This window comes from Eubalaena glacialis, chromosome 3 (genome assembly GCF_028564815.1).
Source record: "Eubalaena glacialis isolate mEubGla1 chromosome 3, mEubGla1.1.hap2.+ XY, whole genome shotgun sequence".
Taxonomy (NCBI): domain Eukaryota; kingdom Metazoa; phylum Chordata; class Mammalia; order Artiodactyla; family Balaenidae; genus Eubalaena; species Eubalaena glacialis.
In genome coordinates, this window is record NC_083718.1 from 121,109,947 (window position 1) to 121,127,698 (window position 17,752).

At 40.0% G+C, this 17,752-nt stretch overlaps 1 pseudogene; it reads right to left on the reverse strand.

The window, feature by feature from the left end:
• Positions 1 to 1,262: 1,262 nt before the first annotated feature.
• LOC133088450 (large ribosomal subunit protein uL6-like) lies at positions 1,263 to 1,836 on the reverse strand (annotated as a pseudogene).
• Between the last annotated feature and the right edge of the window lie 15,916 nt (positions 1,837 to 17,752).

Sequence of the window (17,752 nt, forward strand, 5' to 3'; positions counted from 1 at the left end):
TTATGATATTATTGAAATGGACATTGTCTGAGAGGTTTCCAGAGAACTGAAATTCCATAAATGTATTTCTGGTGGCATCCGATATGTTTGGTATTCTCCCCCTTCTCAGGGACACATGTAGCTGTCTCTAGGGAGAGCAAGTACCCCATACCCATATGTGACAGGAGTACTCAGGCTGGGGCTCTGTGCTTCTGAGGTACAAATGGAACCAGCCATAGAAGCCCCGGCACCTCACTCTGACTCTAATTTAACTCTTATCTTTTCCCCGCAATTTGTCATCTTGTTAGTTCTTCCAATTTAGTGATTCTCTTCCAACTGATGGGCTTCCTTCTTCTTCCTTCTTCCATATCCTCTGTCTGTTTTCTCAGATCTGTTCTTTGATCTGGTGCTTGTTTCAAACACCATCTTGGTACCTCTCCTACTCAGTCCAGGGTCACTCCCACAGTATGGCCCCAGGGGGCGCTGCTGCAGTGGGCTGCTGGCCCCGCAGCTGTGAGGCCCACCTCAGTGTATCAGGGAGACCTCAGCCAGCTCCTGGGTTTCTTTAAAGACTATTTTTTTTAGAGTAGTTTTGGGTTCATAGCAAAATTGAGAGGGAGGTACAGAGATTTTCCATATACCTTCCTTCCCCCACACATGCATAGCCTCCCTACATCATCAACATCTCCTACCAGAGGGCTGCATTTGTTGAAATTGGTAAATCTGCATTGACACATCATAATCACTCAAAGTCCATAGTTTCCATTAGGGTTCCCTCTTGGTGGTGTACGGTCCACAGGTTCAGACAAATGTATAATGGCATGTATCATACAGTGTTTTCACTGCCCTAAAGATTGTCTGTGATCCACCTATTAATCCCTCTCTTTTCACTAACCCCTGGCAAGTACCATATCCATAGTTTTTCTATTCCAGAATGTCATATAGTTGGAATCATAGAGTATGTATCCTTCTCAGATTGGCGTCTTTTACTTAGTGATATGCGTTTAAGTTTCCTCTGTGTCTTTTCATGGCTTGATAGCTCATTTCTTTTCAGTGCTGAATAATATTCCATTGTCTGGATGTAATTCAGTTTATTTATCCATTCACCTACTGAAACAGCATCTTGGTTGTTTCCAAGTTTGGACAATTATGAGAAAAGCTGCCATAAACATCCATATGCAGGTTTTTGTGTGGACATAAGTTTTCAGTTTCTTTGGGTAAATACCAAGGAGCACAACTGCTGGATCATGTGGACAATGCACAATTGCTGGACATCTTAAAACTTATTCAGCAGCCTGCTGAGCTGTTCCTTTTTCAGAGACATAGATACTACCCAGAAATTTTCTGATATCCTTGTTTTTAACTGTTGTGGCTTGCTGAAACAAAGCAGCTAAATTTGATTTAAGTTCACTGCTGTTTCCTTCAAGAATTAACGCATCTTTCTGGGCTTGAGATATGGAGCAAGCAACTCCTGGCCTCATCCAAACTTTGTGGATCTATTTTTCACCCAAGAAATTTTGGATTTCAACAAGAGACCCATTCTCCTGAATAACGGCATTGACGGGGAAGTGAGCATACACAGCCTCATCTTGTGATGGAAGTCCAGGGTGACACTCTTGGTCATGCACTGTACATGACTACAGATAGTGCTAGAGGTACCATTCCCTTTCTATTTCCCCAACATTTGTCAGCCTGGAGCCTCTTCTTTTCTTTCCAAGGAAACAGTTCTACTTTGATGTGACTGAAATCCTTCTGCAGGATTCCTCTGGGGCCCTTCATAATAACTGTGTGTTCTTTCAGAGTAATGTCAATATTTTCTAGAATGTGGACAGCCTGATTGCTGAGAATCGTCTTCATTCTTGCAGTAGACTTGACAAAGACTTCATATGTTTATTTGCCATCTGTATATCTTATTTGGTGAGTCTCGTTAGGTCTTTGGCCCATTTTTTATTGGTTTGTTCATTTCCTTATTGTTGAGTTTTAAGAGTTCTTTGTATATTTTGGATAACATCCTTTATCAGATATGTCTTTTGCAAGACATGCTCCCAGTCTCTGGGTTGTCTTCTCATTCTCTTGACATTGTCTTTTTTTGTTGTTTTGTTTTTAAACATCTTTATTGGAGTATAATTGCTTTACAGTATTGAGTTATTTTCTGCTGTATAACAAAGTGAATCAGCTATAAGCATACGTATATCCCCACATCCCCTCCCTCTTGCGTCTCCCTCCCACCCTCCTTATCCCACCCCTCTAGGTGGTCGCAAAGCACCGACCTGATCTCCCTCTGCTATGTAGCTGCTTCCCACTAGCTATCTATTTTACATTTGGTAGTGTACATATGTCAATGCTACTCTTTCACTTCGTCCCAGCTTACCATTCCCCCTCCCCATGTCCTCAAGTCCATTCTCTTCGTCTATGTTTTTATTTCCTGTCCTGCCCCTAGGTTCATCAGAACCTTTTTTTTTTTTTTACATTCCATATATATGTGTTAGCATACAGTATTTGTTTTTCTCTTTCTGACTTACTTCACTCTGTATGACAGACTCTAGGTCCATCCACCTCACTACAAATAACTCAATTTCATTTCTTTTTAGGGCTGAGTAATATTCCATCGTATATATGTGCCACATTTTTATCCATTCAACCATCGATGGACACTTAGGTTACTTCCATGTCCTGGCTATTGTAAATAGAGCTGCAACGAACATTGTGGTGCATGAATCTTTTTGAATTATGGTTTTCTCAGAGTATATGGCCAGTAGTGGGATTCCTGGGTCTTATGGTAGTTCTATTTTTAGTTTTTCAAGGAACCTCCATACTGTTCTCCATAGTGGCTATACCAATTACATTCCCACCAACAGTGCAAGAGGGTTCCTTTTTCTCCACACCCTCTCCAGCATTTATTGTTTGTAGATTTTTTGATGATGGCCATTCTGACTGGTGTGAGGTGATACCTCATTGTAGTTTTGATTTGCATTTCTTTAATGATTAGTGATGTTGAGCATCCTTTCATGTGTTTGTTGGCAATCTATGTATCTTCTTTGGAGAAATGTCATTTAGGTCTTCTGCCCATTTTTGGATTGGGTTGTTTGTTTTTTTGATATTGAGCTGCATGAGCTGCTTGTAAATTTTGGAGATTAATCCTTTGTCAGTTGCTTCGTTTGCAAATATTTTCTCCCATTCTGAGGGTTGTCTTTTCATCTTTTTTATGGTTTCCTTTGCTGTGCAAAAGGTTTTAAGTTTCATTAGGTCCCATTTGTTTATTTTTGTTTTTATTTCCATTTCTCTAGGAGGTGGTTCAAAAAAGATCTTGCTGTGATTTATGTCATAGAGTGTTCTGCCTATGTTTTCCTCTAAGAGTTTGATAGTGTCTGGCCTTATTAGGTCTTTAATCCATTTTGAGTTTATTTTCGTGTATGGTGTTAGGGAGTATTCTAATTTCATTCTTTTACATGTAGCTGTCCAGTTTTCCTAGTACCACTTATTGATGAGGCTGTCTTTTCTCCATTATATACTCTTGCCTCCTTTATCAAAGATAAGGTGACCATAGGTGTGTGGGTTTATCTCTGAGCTTTCTATCCTGTTCCATTGATCTATATTTCTGTTTTTGTGCCAGTACCGTACTGTCTTCATTACTGTAGCTTTGTAGTATAGTCTGAAGTCAGGGAGCCTGATTCCTCCAGCTCCGTTTTTCTTTCTCAAGATTGCTTTGGCTATTTGGGGTCTTTTGTGTTTCCATACAAATTGTGAAATTTTTTTGTTCTAGTTCTGTGAAAAATGCCAATGGTAGTTTGATAGGGATTGCATTGAATCAGTAGATTGCTTTGGATAGTATAGTCATTTTCACAATATTGATTCTTCCAATCCAAGAACATAGTATATCTCTCCATCTGTTTGTATCATCTTTAATTTCTTTCATCAGTGTCTTATAGTTTTCTGCATACAGGTCTTTTGTCTCCTTAGGTAGGTTTATTCCTAGGTATTTTATTCTTTTTTGTTACCACTTTTGTGGTAAGTGGGATTGTTTCCTTAATTTCTCTTTCAGATTTTTCATCATTAGTGTATAGGAATGCAAGAGATTTCTGTGCATTAATTTTGTATCCTCCTACTCTACCAAATTCATTGATTAGCTCTAGTAGTTTACTGGTAGCATTTTTAGGATTCTCTATGTACAGTATCATATCTTCTGCAAACAGTCACAGTTTTACTTCTTCTTTTCCGATTTGGATTCCTTTTATTTCTTTTTCTTCTTTAATTGCCATGGCTAAAACTTCCAAAACTATGTTGAATAGTAGTGATGAGAGTGGGCAACCTTGTCTTGTTCCTGATCTTAGAGGAAATGGTTTCAGTTTTTCACTATTGAGAACGATATTGGCTGTGGGTTTTTCATATATGGCCTTTATTATGTTGAGGTAGGTTCCCTCTATGCCCACTTTCTGGAGAGTTTTTATCATAAATAGGTGTTGAATTTTGTCAAAAGCTTTTTCTGCATCTATTGAGATGATCGTATGGTTTTAATCCTTCAGTTTGTTAATATGGTGTATCACATTGTTTGATTTGCATATATTGAAGAATCCTTGAATTCCTGGGATGAACCCCACTTGGTCATGGTGTATGATCCTTTTAATGTGCTGTTTGATTCTGTTTGCTGGTATTTTATTGAGGATTTTTGCATCTATGTTCATCAGTGATATTGGCCTGTAGTTTTCTTTTTTGTGACATCTTTGTCTGGTTTTGGTATCAGGGTGATGGTGGCTCGTAGAATGAGTTTGGGAGTGTTCCTCCCTCTGCTATATTTTGGAAGAGTTTGAGAAGGATAGGTGTTAGCTCTTCTCTAAATGTTTGATAGAATTCGTCTGTGAAGACATCTGGTCCTGGGCTTTTGTTTGTTGGAAGATTTTTAATCACAGTTTCAATTTCAGTACTTGTGATTGGTCTGTTTATATTTTCTATTTCTTCCTGGTTCAGTCTTGGAAGGTTGTGCTTTTCTAAGAATTTGTCCATTTCTTACAGGTTGTCCATTTCATTGGCATATAGTTGCTTATAGTAATCTCTCATGATCCTTTGTATTTCTGCAGTGTCAGTTGTTACTTCTTTTTTATTTCTAATTCTGTTGATTTGAGTCTTCTCCCTTTTTTTCTTGGTGAGTCTGGCTAGTGGTTTATCAATTTTGTGTGTCTTCTCAAAGAACCAGCTTTTAGTTTTATTGATCTTTGCTATTGTTTCTTTCATTTGTTTTTCATTTATTTCTGATCTGATCTTTATGATTTCTTTCCTTCTGCTAACTTTGGTGTTTTTTTGTTCTTCTTTCTCTAATTGCTTTAAGTGTAAGGTTAGGTTGTTTATTTGAGATGTTTCTTGCTTCTTGAGGTAGGATTGTATTGCTATAAACTTCCCTCTTCAAACTGCTTTTGCTGAATCCCATAGGTTTTGGGTCATCGTGTTTTTCTTTGTCATTTGTTTCTAGGTATTTTTTGATTTCTTCAGTGATCTCTTCGTTATTTAGTAGCATATTGTTTAGCCTCCATGTGTTTGTATTTTTTACATTTTTTTCCCTGTAATTGATATCTAGTCTCATAGTGTTGTGTTCAGAAAGGATACTTGATATAATTTCCATTTTCTTAAATTTACCAAAGCTTGATTTGTGACCCAAGATATGATCTATCCTGGAGAATGTTCCATGAGCACTTGAGAAGAAAGTGTATTCTGTTGTTTTTGGATGGAATGTCCTATAAATATTAATTAAGTCCATCTTGTTTAATGTGTCATTTAAAGCTTGTGTTTCCTTATTTATTTTCATTTTGGATGATCTGTCCATTGGTGAAAGTGGGGTGTTAAAGTGCCCTACTATTATTGTGTTACTGTCGATTTCCCCTTTTTTGGCTGTTAGCATTTGCCTTATGTATTGAGGTGCTCCTATGTTGGGTGCATAAATATTTATAATTGTTATATCTTCCTCTTGGATTGATCACTTGATCCTTATGTAGTGTCCTTGTTTGTCTCTTGTAATAGTCTTTATTTTAAAGTCTATTTTGTCTGATAAGAGAATTGCTACTCCAGCTTTCTTTTGATTTCCATTTGCATGGAATATCTTTTTCCATCCCCTCACTTTCAGTTTGTATGTGTCCCTAGGTCTGAAGTGGGTCTCTTATAGACAGCATATGTATGGGTCTTGTTTTTGTACCCATTCAGCCAGTCTATGTCTTTTGGTTGGAGCATTTAATCCATTTACATTTAAGGTAATTATCCATATGTATGTTCCTATTACCATTTTCTTAATCATTTTGGGTTTGTTATGCAGGTCTTTTCCTTCTCTTGTGTTTTCTGCCTAGAGAAGTTCCTTTAGCATTTGTTGTAAAGCTGGTTTGGTGGTGCTGAATTCTCTTAACTTTTGCTTATCTATAAAGGTTTTAATTTCTCTGTCGAATCTGAATGACATCCTTGCTGGTTAGAGTAATCTTGGTTCTAGGTTTTTCCCTTTCATCACTTTAAATATGTCCTGCCACTCCCTTCTGGCTTGCAGAGTTTCTGCTGAAAGATCAACTGTTAACCTTATGGGGATTCCCTTGTATGTTAAGTGTTGCTCTTCCTTTGTTGCTTTTAATATTTTTTCTTTGTATTTAATTGTTGATAGTTTGACTAATATGTGTCTCGGCATGTTTCTCTTTGGGTTTATCCTGTATGGTACTCTTTGTGCTTCCTGGTCTTGACTGACTATTTCCTTTCCCATATTAGGGACGTTTTTGACTATAATCTCTTCAAATATTTTGTCAAACCCTTTCTCTTTCTCTTCCTTTTCTGGGACCTCTATAATTTGAATGTTGGTGCATTTAATGTTGTCCCAGAGGTCTCTGAGACTGTCCTCAATTCTTTTCATTCTTTGTTATTTATTCTGCTTTCTGGTAGTTATTTCCACCATTTTATCTTGCAGCTCACCTATCCGTTCTTCTTCCTCAGTTATTCTGTAATTGATTCCTTTTAGAATATTTTTAATTTCAGTAATTGTGTTATTCATCACTGTTTGTTTGCTCTTTAGTTCTTCTAGATCCTTGTTAAAGTTTCTCGTGTTTTCTCCATTCTGTTCCCGAGATTTTGGATCATCTTTAGTATCATTACTCTGAATTCTTTTTCAGGTAAGTTGCTTGTTTCAGTCTTCATTTATTTGGTCTTGTAGGTTTTTACATTGCTCCTTTGTCTGTAACAAATTTTTTTGTCGTTTCTTTTTTTTTTTTTATTTGCTGGGTGGTGCTGTATTCCTGTCTTACTTGTTGTTTGGCCTGAGACGTCCATCACTGGAGTTCCAGGCCGTTGGATAGAGGTGGGTCTTGGTGCTGAGATGAGGACCTCCAGGAGGCCTCACTCTGATTGATATTCCCTGGGGTCTGAGGTTCTCTGTTAGTCCAGCGGTTTGGACTCAGAGCTCCCACCACAGGAGCTCGGGCCTGACCTCTAGCCTGGGAACCAAGATCCCGCAAGCCGGTTGCTGGGGGTTCCTCCCGTCCTCTTAGGTGTCCGTGGCCCCCCACAGGTGCCTGGTAGGTACCCTAGTTGTGAGGAGACGCAAATTCCATGTCCTCCTAGTACGCCGTGTTGACTCCGCCCCCTCTTGACATTGTCTTTTGCAGAACAAAGTTTTTAATTTTAGTGAAGTCCAGCTTGCTAATTATTTCTTTCATGGATGATGCTTTTCATTTGTATCTAAAAGTCATCACTTTACCCAAGGTCATCTAGATTTTCTTCTGTGATATCTTCTAGGAGTTTTATAGCTTTGCGTTTTACATTTAAGTCTATGATGTATTTTTAGTTAATTCTCACAAACGGTGTAAAGTCTGGGTCTATATTAATTCCTGGGTTGTGCAAGTACCTTATAATAACAAAATAATCCTGATTTCTCCCTCCCTTTTCTTGTGTCATTTCTGTCGTTCATTTTACTTATATATAAACATACATAAGCATATATATACACACACGCACATATTAAAGATATATACATAAGCATACCTAATCACATACATCGTTGCTTTTGTTATTTTGAACAAACATCTGTCAAAAGAATTAAGAAAAACAAAAACAAATTTTACCTTCACTAGTCCTTCTTTGATGCACTTCCTTTCTTTATGTAGATCCGAGTTCCTGACCCATATCATTTTTCTTCTCTCTAAAGAACTTTTTGTTAACATTTCTTGCAAGACAGGTCTACTAGCAACACATTCCTTCAATTTTTGTTTGCCTGAGAAAATCTTTATTCCTGCTTCAGTTTTGAAGGACAATTTTGCAGGGTACAGAATTCTAATGTGGTAGCTTTTCTCTTTCCACATCTTCACTATTTCATCCCACTCTCTTCTTTCTTTCATGATTTCTGAGAAGTTGAATATAATTCTTATCGTTGTTTCTCTATAAGTAAGTTTTTCCCCCCACCCCTTCCCCACCCCCAGCTTCTTTCAGGATTTTTTCTTTGATTTTCTGTTGTTTGAAAATGATATGCCTAGGTGGAGGGTTTTTTTGTTTTTGCTTTTATTTTAGTTTTTGTTTTTGTTTTCATTTATCCTGCTTGGTGTTCTCTGAGTTTCCTGGATATGTGGTTTGGTGTCTGACATTAACTTGGGAAATTCTTAGTAATTATTGTTTCAATTAGTTCTTCTGTTTCTTTCTTAGTTTCTTCTTCTGGTATTACTATTGCACATATGTTACACCTTCTGTAGTTGTCCCACAGTCCTTGGATATTCACTTCTGTTTTTTTTTTATTTGTTCTTTTTAACTTTTGGAAGTTTCTATTGCTGTATCAAGCACAGAGATTCTTTTTTTTTTTTTTTTTTAAAACATCTTTATTGAAGTATAATTGCTTTACAATGGTGTGTTAGTTTCTGCTTTATAACAAAGTGAATCAGTTATACATATACATATGTTCCCATATCTCTTCCCTCTTGCATCTCCCTCCCTCCCACCCTCCCCATCCCACCCCTCCAGGTGGTCGCAAAGCACCGAGCTGATCTCCCTGTGCTATGCGGCTGCTTCCCACTAGCTATCTATTGTACATCTGGTAGTGTATATATGTCCATGACACTCTCTCACCCTGTCACATCTCACCCTTCCCCCTCCCCATATCCTCAAGTCCATTCTCTAGTAGGTCTGTGTCTTTATTCCCATCTTGCCACTAGGTTCTTCATGGCCTTTTTTTTCCCCCTTAGATTCCATATATATGTGTTAGCATACTGTATTTGTTTTTCTCTTTCTGACTTACTTCACTCTGTATGACAGACTCTAACTCCATCCACCTCATTACAAATACCTCCATTTCATTTCTTTTTATGGCTGAGTAATATTCCATTGTATATATGTGCCACATCTTCTTTATCCATTCATCCAATGATGGACACTTAGGTTGCTTCCAGGTCCTGGTTATTGTAAATAGAGCTGCAATGAACATTTTGGTACATGACTCTTTTTGAACTATGGTTTTCTCAGGGCATATGCCCAGTAGTGGGATTGCTGGGTCGTATGGTAGTTCTATTTTTAGTTTTTTAAGGAACCTCCATACTGTTCTCCATAGTGGCTGTATCAATTTACATTCCCACCAACAGTGCAAGAGTGTTCCCTTTTCTCCACACCCTCTCCAGCATTTATTGTTTCTAGATTTTTTGATGATGGCCATTCTGACCGGTGTGAGATGATATCTCATTGTAGTTTTGATTTGCATTTCTCTAATGATTAATGATGTTGAGCATTCTTTCATGTGTCTGTTGGCCATCTGTATATCTTCTTTGGAGAAATGTCTATTTAGGTCTTCTGCCCATTTTTGGATTGGGTTGTTTGTTTTTTTGTTATTGAGCTGCATGAGCTGCTTGTAAATCTTGGAGATTAATCCTTTGTCAGTTGCTTCATTTGCAAATATTTTCTCCCATTCTGAGGGCTGTCTTTTGGTCTTGTTTATGGTTTCCTTTGCTGTGCAAAAGCTTTTAAGTTTCATTAGGTCCCATTTGTTTATTTGTGTTTTTATTTCCATTTCTCTAGGGGCTGGGTCAAAAAGAATCTTGCTGTGATTTATGTCATAGAGTGTTCTGCCTATGTTTTCCTCTAAGAGTTTGATAGTGTCTGGCCTTACACTTAGGTCTTTAATCCATTTTGAGTTTATTTTTGTGTATGGTGTCAGGGAGTGTTCTAATTTCATACTTTTACATGTATCTGTCCAATTTTCCCAGCACCACTTATTGAAGAGGCTGTCTTTTCTCCACTGTATATGCTTGCCTCCTTTATCAAAGGTGACCATATGAAGCACAGAGATTCTTTATTCAGCTGTATCCAATCTACTAACAAGCCCATCAAAGGCATTCTCCATTTCTGTTTTACTGTTTTTGACCTCAAGCTTTTCTTTTTGGTTTTTTTCTAAGGATTTCCATCTCTGTTTACATTGCCCATTTGTTCTTGCATGCTGTCTACTTTATCCACTAGATCCCTTAGCATATTAATCATAGTTGTTTTAAATTCCTGGTGTGATAATTCCAACACCTGCAATGTTAGCAGGAAAACAGGTTCCATCCTAATTTCTTTTGATATTTGTTAGGTAAATAAAGCAGCTCAGTATTTTGGGGAGCCCTAAGACATTATTCAACTTCTGGGACACATGTCTGGTTCTGATGTGTGATCTGTCTCTTAAAAAACGTGAGGGTTTTTTTTTTTTTCTATGTAGTATACCTTGTAATTTTTTCTTGGTAACTGGACATGATGTACCTGGTAAAAGAAACTTCTGTATATAGGCCTTTAGTAATGTGGCAGTGAGGTGTGGGAAGAGATGGAGGGTTCTATAGTCCTGTTTTTAGGACTCAGTCTCTTGGTGAGCCTATGCCTCTGGACTTTGAACTTCACATGTGTTTTTCTCCCCGCTTAGGTGGGACAGGATGGGATGGAGTTGGGTATTTCCCTTCCAGGCCAGTTAGGCTCTGATAATACCTCAGCAGATTACCTCTGGTTAACTAGTTTCCCCTGGGGGCAGGCCTTATTAAGAACAGCTGTGTGTTGATGCTCTGACCTATTTCAAAATGGTTCCTTTTCCCCCTCCCCTGCTGGAAGCCTGAGGGGATTTTTCTTAGATAGTTGCTGTGAGAAACTGGTCAAGTTCTTGGAGGTAAAACTCACAAAAGCTTGGGACTCTCCCTAAGACTGGGTCCCCTGTAGTTTTTAACTCTTAGACTTGTCCACATTGAGCCTTCTTTAATTGACTAATTACAGTTCAGGTTTTCCTACCCTGGCACTGGTTCCCACAGTAGTTTCTGCTCAAGAATCTCTGCTCAGGTAAGCTGTGACTCCCTGCATTTGCCTGTCTGTCTCTCCAATATTAGGGGCAGTGGTTTGCCCTGTGTAAAGGGAGCTCTCTTATGAATCCAAGAAGCAATGCTTGTTTTTCAGTCTGTTCAGCTTTTTACTTGTTAGCACTGCGTGGTGATTTCCAAGATTCTTACATGTGGAACTGAAAACGGTGTTCCTGGGTTTTTTGCCCTGGCTGGAGGGATTTGTAAATCTCCAAGCTACCTGGGTCCCAGCTGAGACATACTGTGTGCTATAAGTGGTCTTCCACCTGACCAACCAGGCCCAGGAAAAACACTCACATGTAGAAGAGTCTTCCCTGCTCAAAAAATATGATGGGGTCCTGCCTGAGATGAGACCTATATATATACAGTGGTCCCTGGTATCTGTGAGGGATTGGTTCTAAGACCCCCTGCAGATGCCAAAATCTGAGGATACTCAAATCCCTTATATAAAATAGCATAGTATTTGCATATAGCCTACACAATCCTCTTGTATACTTTAAATCAACTCTAAATTACTTACAATACCTAATACAATGCAAATGCTGTGTAAGTAGTTGTAAATACAATATAAATGCTATGGAAGGCAGTTACGCTAACCACGATACCACCAACGCCTCTGTAAATGCTATGTAAATAGTTGCTAGAGTGTTGCAAATTCAAGTTTCACCTTCTGAAACTTTCTGGAATTAAAAAAATACATATTGTTTCCATGGTTGAATTTGTGGATGTGGAACCTGTGGATACAGAGATCTGACAGTACAATGTGATCCAGACAATGAATGCTCACCTGGCCAGTCACCAATCCTGTGAGCCTTGAGAAAGAAACTCATATTCCCAGAAATAACACCTGGAGTCCCCAAGGTTTGTCATTTATATCCTCTTTGACTGCATCGGTCCTTTTAATCTTAATCCTTTTGAAATTTCACTGTAGGTTTCTTGGCTGGCATAGTAATCTACTGTTTGGATGTGGGCTCACATGAGCCCCTGTTCAGATGCTTCCTTTATTGTCACGAATATGCTGACCGAGAGGATGTGGGCCCAATATCACTGCCTATTCTTATTCTATTTTTTTCAGGAAAAAATGGTTATTATTGTGGTAAAGTATGTATAACATAAAAGGTAGGTACCATTGTAACCATTTAAGTTCAGTGGCATTAAGTACATTCACATTATTGTGCAATCGTCACCACCGTACATCTTTAGAAATTTTTCATCTTCCCAAATGGAAACTCCATACCCATTAAACACTAACTCCTCATTCCTCCCACCCCCAGACCCTGGCAACCACCATTCTACTTTCTGCCTCTGTGAATTCACTGCTATAGATAACTCATATGGGTGGAGTCATAACATATTTGTCATTTTGTGACTGGCTTATTTCTCTTAATACAATGTCTTCAAGTTTCATCCATGTTGTAGCATGTGTCAGAATTTCCTTCCCTTTAAAGGCTGAATACTATCATAGCATATATATACCATATTTCGTTAAACCATTCATCCCTCATTGGACATTTGGGTTGCATCTGCCTTTTAACTATTGTAAATAAAACTCTATGAACATGGGTGTACAAATATCTGTTCAAGTCTTTGTTTTCAGTTATCTTCAGTATATACCCAGAATTGGAATTGCTGGATTGTATGGTAATTTTATTTTAATTTTTTTTTTGAGGAATTGCTATGCTATTTTCCTCAATGGCTATCCCATTTTACATTCCCCCCAGCAATGCACAAGGGTTCAATTTCTCCACATCCTACAAATACTTGTTATTTTCCTTCCTTCCTCCCTCCCTACCTCCCTCTCTCCCTTACTTCTTTCCTTCTTTTTTTCTTTCTTAATGGTAATAGCCATCCTAATGGGTGTAAAGTGGTATCTCAATGTGGTTTTGATTTGCATTTCCCTCATGATTAGTTATATTGTTCATCTTTTCATGTGCTTATTGACCATTTGTATATCTTTGGAGAAATGTCTATTCAAGTCTTTTGTCCATTTTCTAATCAGCGTGTTGGTTTTTGAGTTGGGTCAGAAATCTGATTTTTTTAAATGGTCTTCACCAAATGTTAAATAGTAGTTACCAGATAAACATTTTTTTTAAATACTGTGAAAAAACTATGGAGGTCAAATCCCATCAGCCAGGTGGCTCTGGCCCAAGTACTGCCAGTTCACCGCCTCTGCTTTAGACAGGTATGGACGGTTCTGAGGGGCGTAGTCCAGAAAACAAAGCATGGTGAGAAGGACCAAATGAAGGGCATTCACTCTTTAACACATAGTGCTTTCCAAAGTCCCATTTCTTCCTTTGTATTACCAAAGCCAAAATCCATATGCCTTACCAGTGCTCACCATGGCAATGAAAGCAAATGACATATTTGACTTTATTTAAGGGAGAACCTCACTTGGTGGGTAGTCAGAGAAAACTTCTCACCAACTGAACGTGAAGTATTAAAGACCTTTGTCCCATTTTACAACTTTCCACCAAAGAATATTCCTTTGTAAAACATCTGTTGATTCACTGACTGTTTACAGGAAGAGAAAATGGCACATTGATATGAAAGTATATTAACTAGATAACTCGAGACAGCAACTGACCTCCATGCTGATCTCTTCTGGCACTGCCGGGAAAGGTGCTTCAAGTGGGCTCAGTGGAACCGACCTGGACTTGGAAGGTCCTGGGACTGATTTCTGCACCACTACTATCTTGCTGTGTGACCTGCCGTACTGACTTCTTTTTCTTCCCCTATAAGATGGGCTTAATAGCACCTCCTTGGAGGGGCTTTTGTAAGGAGTAAAAGATTTTTTTTTTAAGTGGAAGTGCTTTTTAGATGTAATGTTCTATGCAGTGCTAACCTTTGAACTGTCCTTTTTCCAAGTCCCCCTAGTCCTGGGAACAAGCGTGGGAGTGGGTGACACTTGCCCTGAAGTACAGTCTGGGCCTCCTTGAGTGTTAAAACTGAGCACCTTGCCCCCTGAAGGTCAGTCAAGTATTTTTCTGCTGTAAGCATTATTGTCCTTGACATTTTCCATTTGGCAGCTTGCATGCCTCCACCTGACTTGCTGGGAAGCCACAGCCATCCTCTCTAACACATCCCTGGCAAAGACACTGCTGTGGTCAGCCAGGGTGGCCCCGGTGTTTTGCGACCCACACCAGGACAAGCTTAGTACTTGCCCCTCAAGCTCCTGCCCAACCCGCTCAGGACTCAGAAGTACCTCCCCACAAGCAAGCACAGTTCTCCAGGCCAAAGTCTCTGAAACTCAAGCAAAGTACAGGCTCTTTAAAGACAGAAAACATTCTCACAGATCCTGAGAATACATGTGAGGACCTCTAGGAATCTTTGGGTCCCAGTGGAGGGAGCAGTGTTCTTGGATACCCAGTGATGGAAAACAGGAAGTCATGTGACTGAAAAAGACATGGCCTTTCCACACCCCAGACCCTCTCCCGGCTGTGCTAGGAGAGAGCTGCCAGCTGTTTCACCTTGGGCAAGTTTATCAGCATCTTGAGCTTCAATATACTCTTCTGTAAAATTAGAGTGATAATATCTATCTTATCAGTATGATGAGAGGGCTAAATGGGCTACCAAACTAAAAGTGCCTGGTATTCGGGGGGAGCTTAAAAGGTTAATTCTTCAACAGCTTAGAGGTAGAGAAGAGTACCAGGGGTGGGGCTGGGAAGTGTTTGCCAGGTACCAGCCAGAGGAGCAGCCTGCACATTCTTCATCTCCAAGGAGCCAGGGTCTAAGTACTAGGTATTCTCATACCACCTAGTGAGTTCCCTGTCCTTGGTGGCTGGTTTCCTGAGGTGTGGGAAGGTTGTAGCACCAAGAGTCAGTGTCCTACAGGCCCATCCTCTGTCCTTCTTCACCACTTCTCCCGGGGGGCTTAGGAGCCCTGGTATGAATACAGCTCCTGGGTGTCTGCCTGATGGCCAAATTGTCCCAGAATGGGTAGGAAGATTGGGCTCCTCGCTGTGCATTTCTCCACAGATGACCACGGCTATCATTATTCAGGGCTGAGCCTGTGGAGAAAATCGTGTAACTGTGCAGATTAGGGCCATGACAAATTCATGGTTTTCAAAATCTGCTAACCATTAGCGATCCTTTTGTCATGGGCCAGCTCCTTCTCCTGCTTCCCTCAGCTGCTCTTCCAAACCTTAACCCTTGTCTACAAGTCTCCTAACTTACCTCTACCCCCACCCTCTCTGAACATGCACTGGCCTCCACTTTTCCAGGAAAACCAGTGTGCTAGGTACCGACCTTCCCATTCTCACCCTGCATCTTCAAAGTTGTCCACCTGGCAGCAATCCTTCCCTCTTCCCCTCCAGCCTGAAGAGATGGGAGGCCTTTTCTTCTATTCAAGGGCACTCCTTCTGTAGTGAACTCTTGTTCTTTTTGCCTCAACCACGTCCCTTCTTCTGTCTAAGAAGCCCAATTGCCTTTTTGGAATGATCCTTTTCCTTTCTTAATCCATGTGGTTGAGTTGGCGTTGACCCTACCCCAACTCCTGCTCCAGAGAGGACATGTGACCAGTTTTGGGCCAATCAAAACACACCAACTTTCTGGCCACAGAAATAGGTCAGAATGAGCACATAACTGAAACCTGAGCCCCTCAGAGTCAGTCCAGAGACTCTTGGCAGAGCCATTGAGATGTAGTTTATTTTACTGAAACCATTGGCCTCATGAGCCACGTAATGATGGAGATGAGGGCACCATATTTGCTACTACATGGGTCCAGACTGCTTGAGAAAAGTGGAACTGGGAGGGAGAGAGAGGGAGAGGGAGAGAGATGCTCGGCAACATTTTGTTGAGTCTTTGGAGGCAGCCATGCCTGGATTTTTTTCAGTTACATAAATTAGTCAGTTCTCTTTTTCTCTTAAGCAGGTTGGGTTACTGGCACTTCCAACTAAAGAAGCCTGAAAGAAAACACCCTTTCTTCTAAACCCTAATGTCACTAGGAAAGGACTATATCTGTGTCTGTGTTCACTCCAGCACTTACGACAGTGCCTGGCACATAGTAAGTGCTCAATAAATATCTATTAACACTACCTGTAACTAGTGTCGATGGTCCCATCTCTTTACCTCACATCCATCTTCGTTCCTTTATCATTTTCCTTCCTGTGTTTTAAGCCTCTCCCTTCCTCAGACATTGTATATGTTCAAGTCCCCTTAATCCTAAAAATAGAGCCAAGCACATAACAACAGAACAAAAATCTTCCTTCCTTATGGCATTTCTTTCTAGCACCCTGACCTACTTTTCCATCTCATCTGAGCTTTTCAAAAACATATTCTTAGCTCACTGCAACCTGGCTTCTGTCCCAACTATTTCAACGATGTCACACTCATCAGTGACATGAAAGCACGTAGTCAGACTCTCCACCAGCAACTCATTACTGTCTGCACAGCCGACTGATCCCCTTCTTCCTGGGAGGCAGGATGTCCCTCAGAATCCCAGCCCCCACCCACTGAATCTCAGCTCACGGCTCTTCCCTTTGCCTGAAAGTTATGCTTGAATTCTAGCCTTCCTTTAGCAGAGCATCTGGAATTCTGTTCCTGCATTGGAACTGCTGCAGCACAAGCTCTTTCTCCTTGGCCTTTGTATTTTGCCCCAGGTGTCAAAGTAGGTCAGGCCTCTGTCATCCAGGGCGTCCAGGTCCTACACTGATGTCACATTTTGACCTTTGGACTTACACCAAGTGGAGGCTGGTCATTGTGGCTCAGCCATCCCCCATGGCTGGCACTCTCGGCCCAATCATTTTCAGAGGCCAGTCTTCTAGGTCAGCCCTTTAGGTGTTGAACTGGGAATATTTGTGCCACCTCTAGGATTAGGTTAGGGATAGATTTCTTTTTATTTGGGTTATTGTACTATTACCAAAAGCCATTTCAGGAAAGGGACTTGTCACACTTATCCAGGAACCCCTCTGAAGGTTAATCCTGGCTTGTTCTGATGACCTAACAATAGTGGAGGATTCTAGGCATCTAAGTCGAAAGTTATGACTTCATCCATATAACAAGTGAACGTGCACAAATGAATAATTTATAGAGGCTTTAGAGGTAAATGCTCTCTGTTCATCCTGCTTTGAAAGACAACAGAGTCCCCCAGTGGCTCCATCTCTTTCATTTATCCATTCAGCAAGCACTTGGCAATCATCTGCCGCCTGCAAGGAGTTTATTATCCACATAGGGACAAAAATCATGCAGATAAATAGCTTTAATAAAATGTACCATTAAATTTCAAACAGGTTTCCTTCTGTTAAAGGCCACATGGAGCCTTAAGAGTAAGAATTAAGTCAACAAGTATGAAATACTCATTTAATCTGGTAAAACACCAGCTCATCTCATTCCGTGATGACTAAACTTGGCCTCACATCAGAGTCTAGACCAGTGGCCTGGGGTGGACCCTAGGAACTAGGATTTCTAACAATGCCCCTGAGTGATTCTGATGTGCCCCTAAGTTTGGACATCATGTATCTATTTTACCCTTT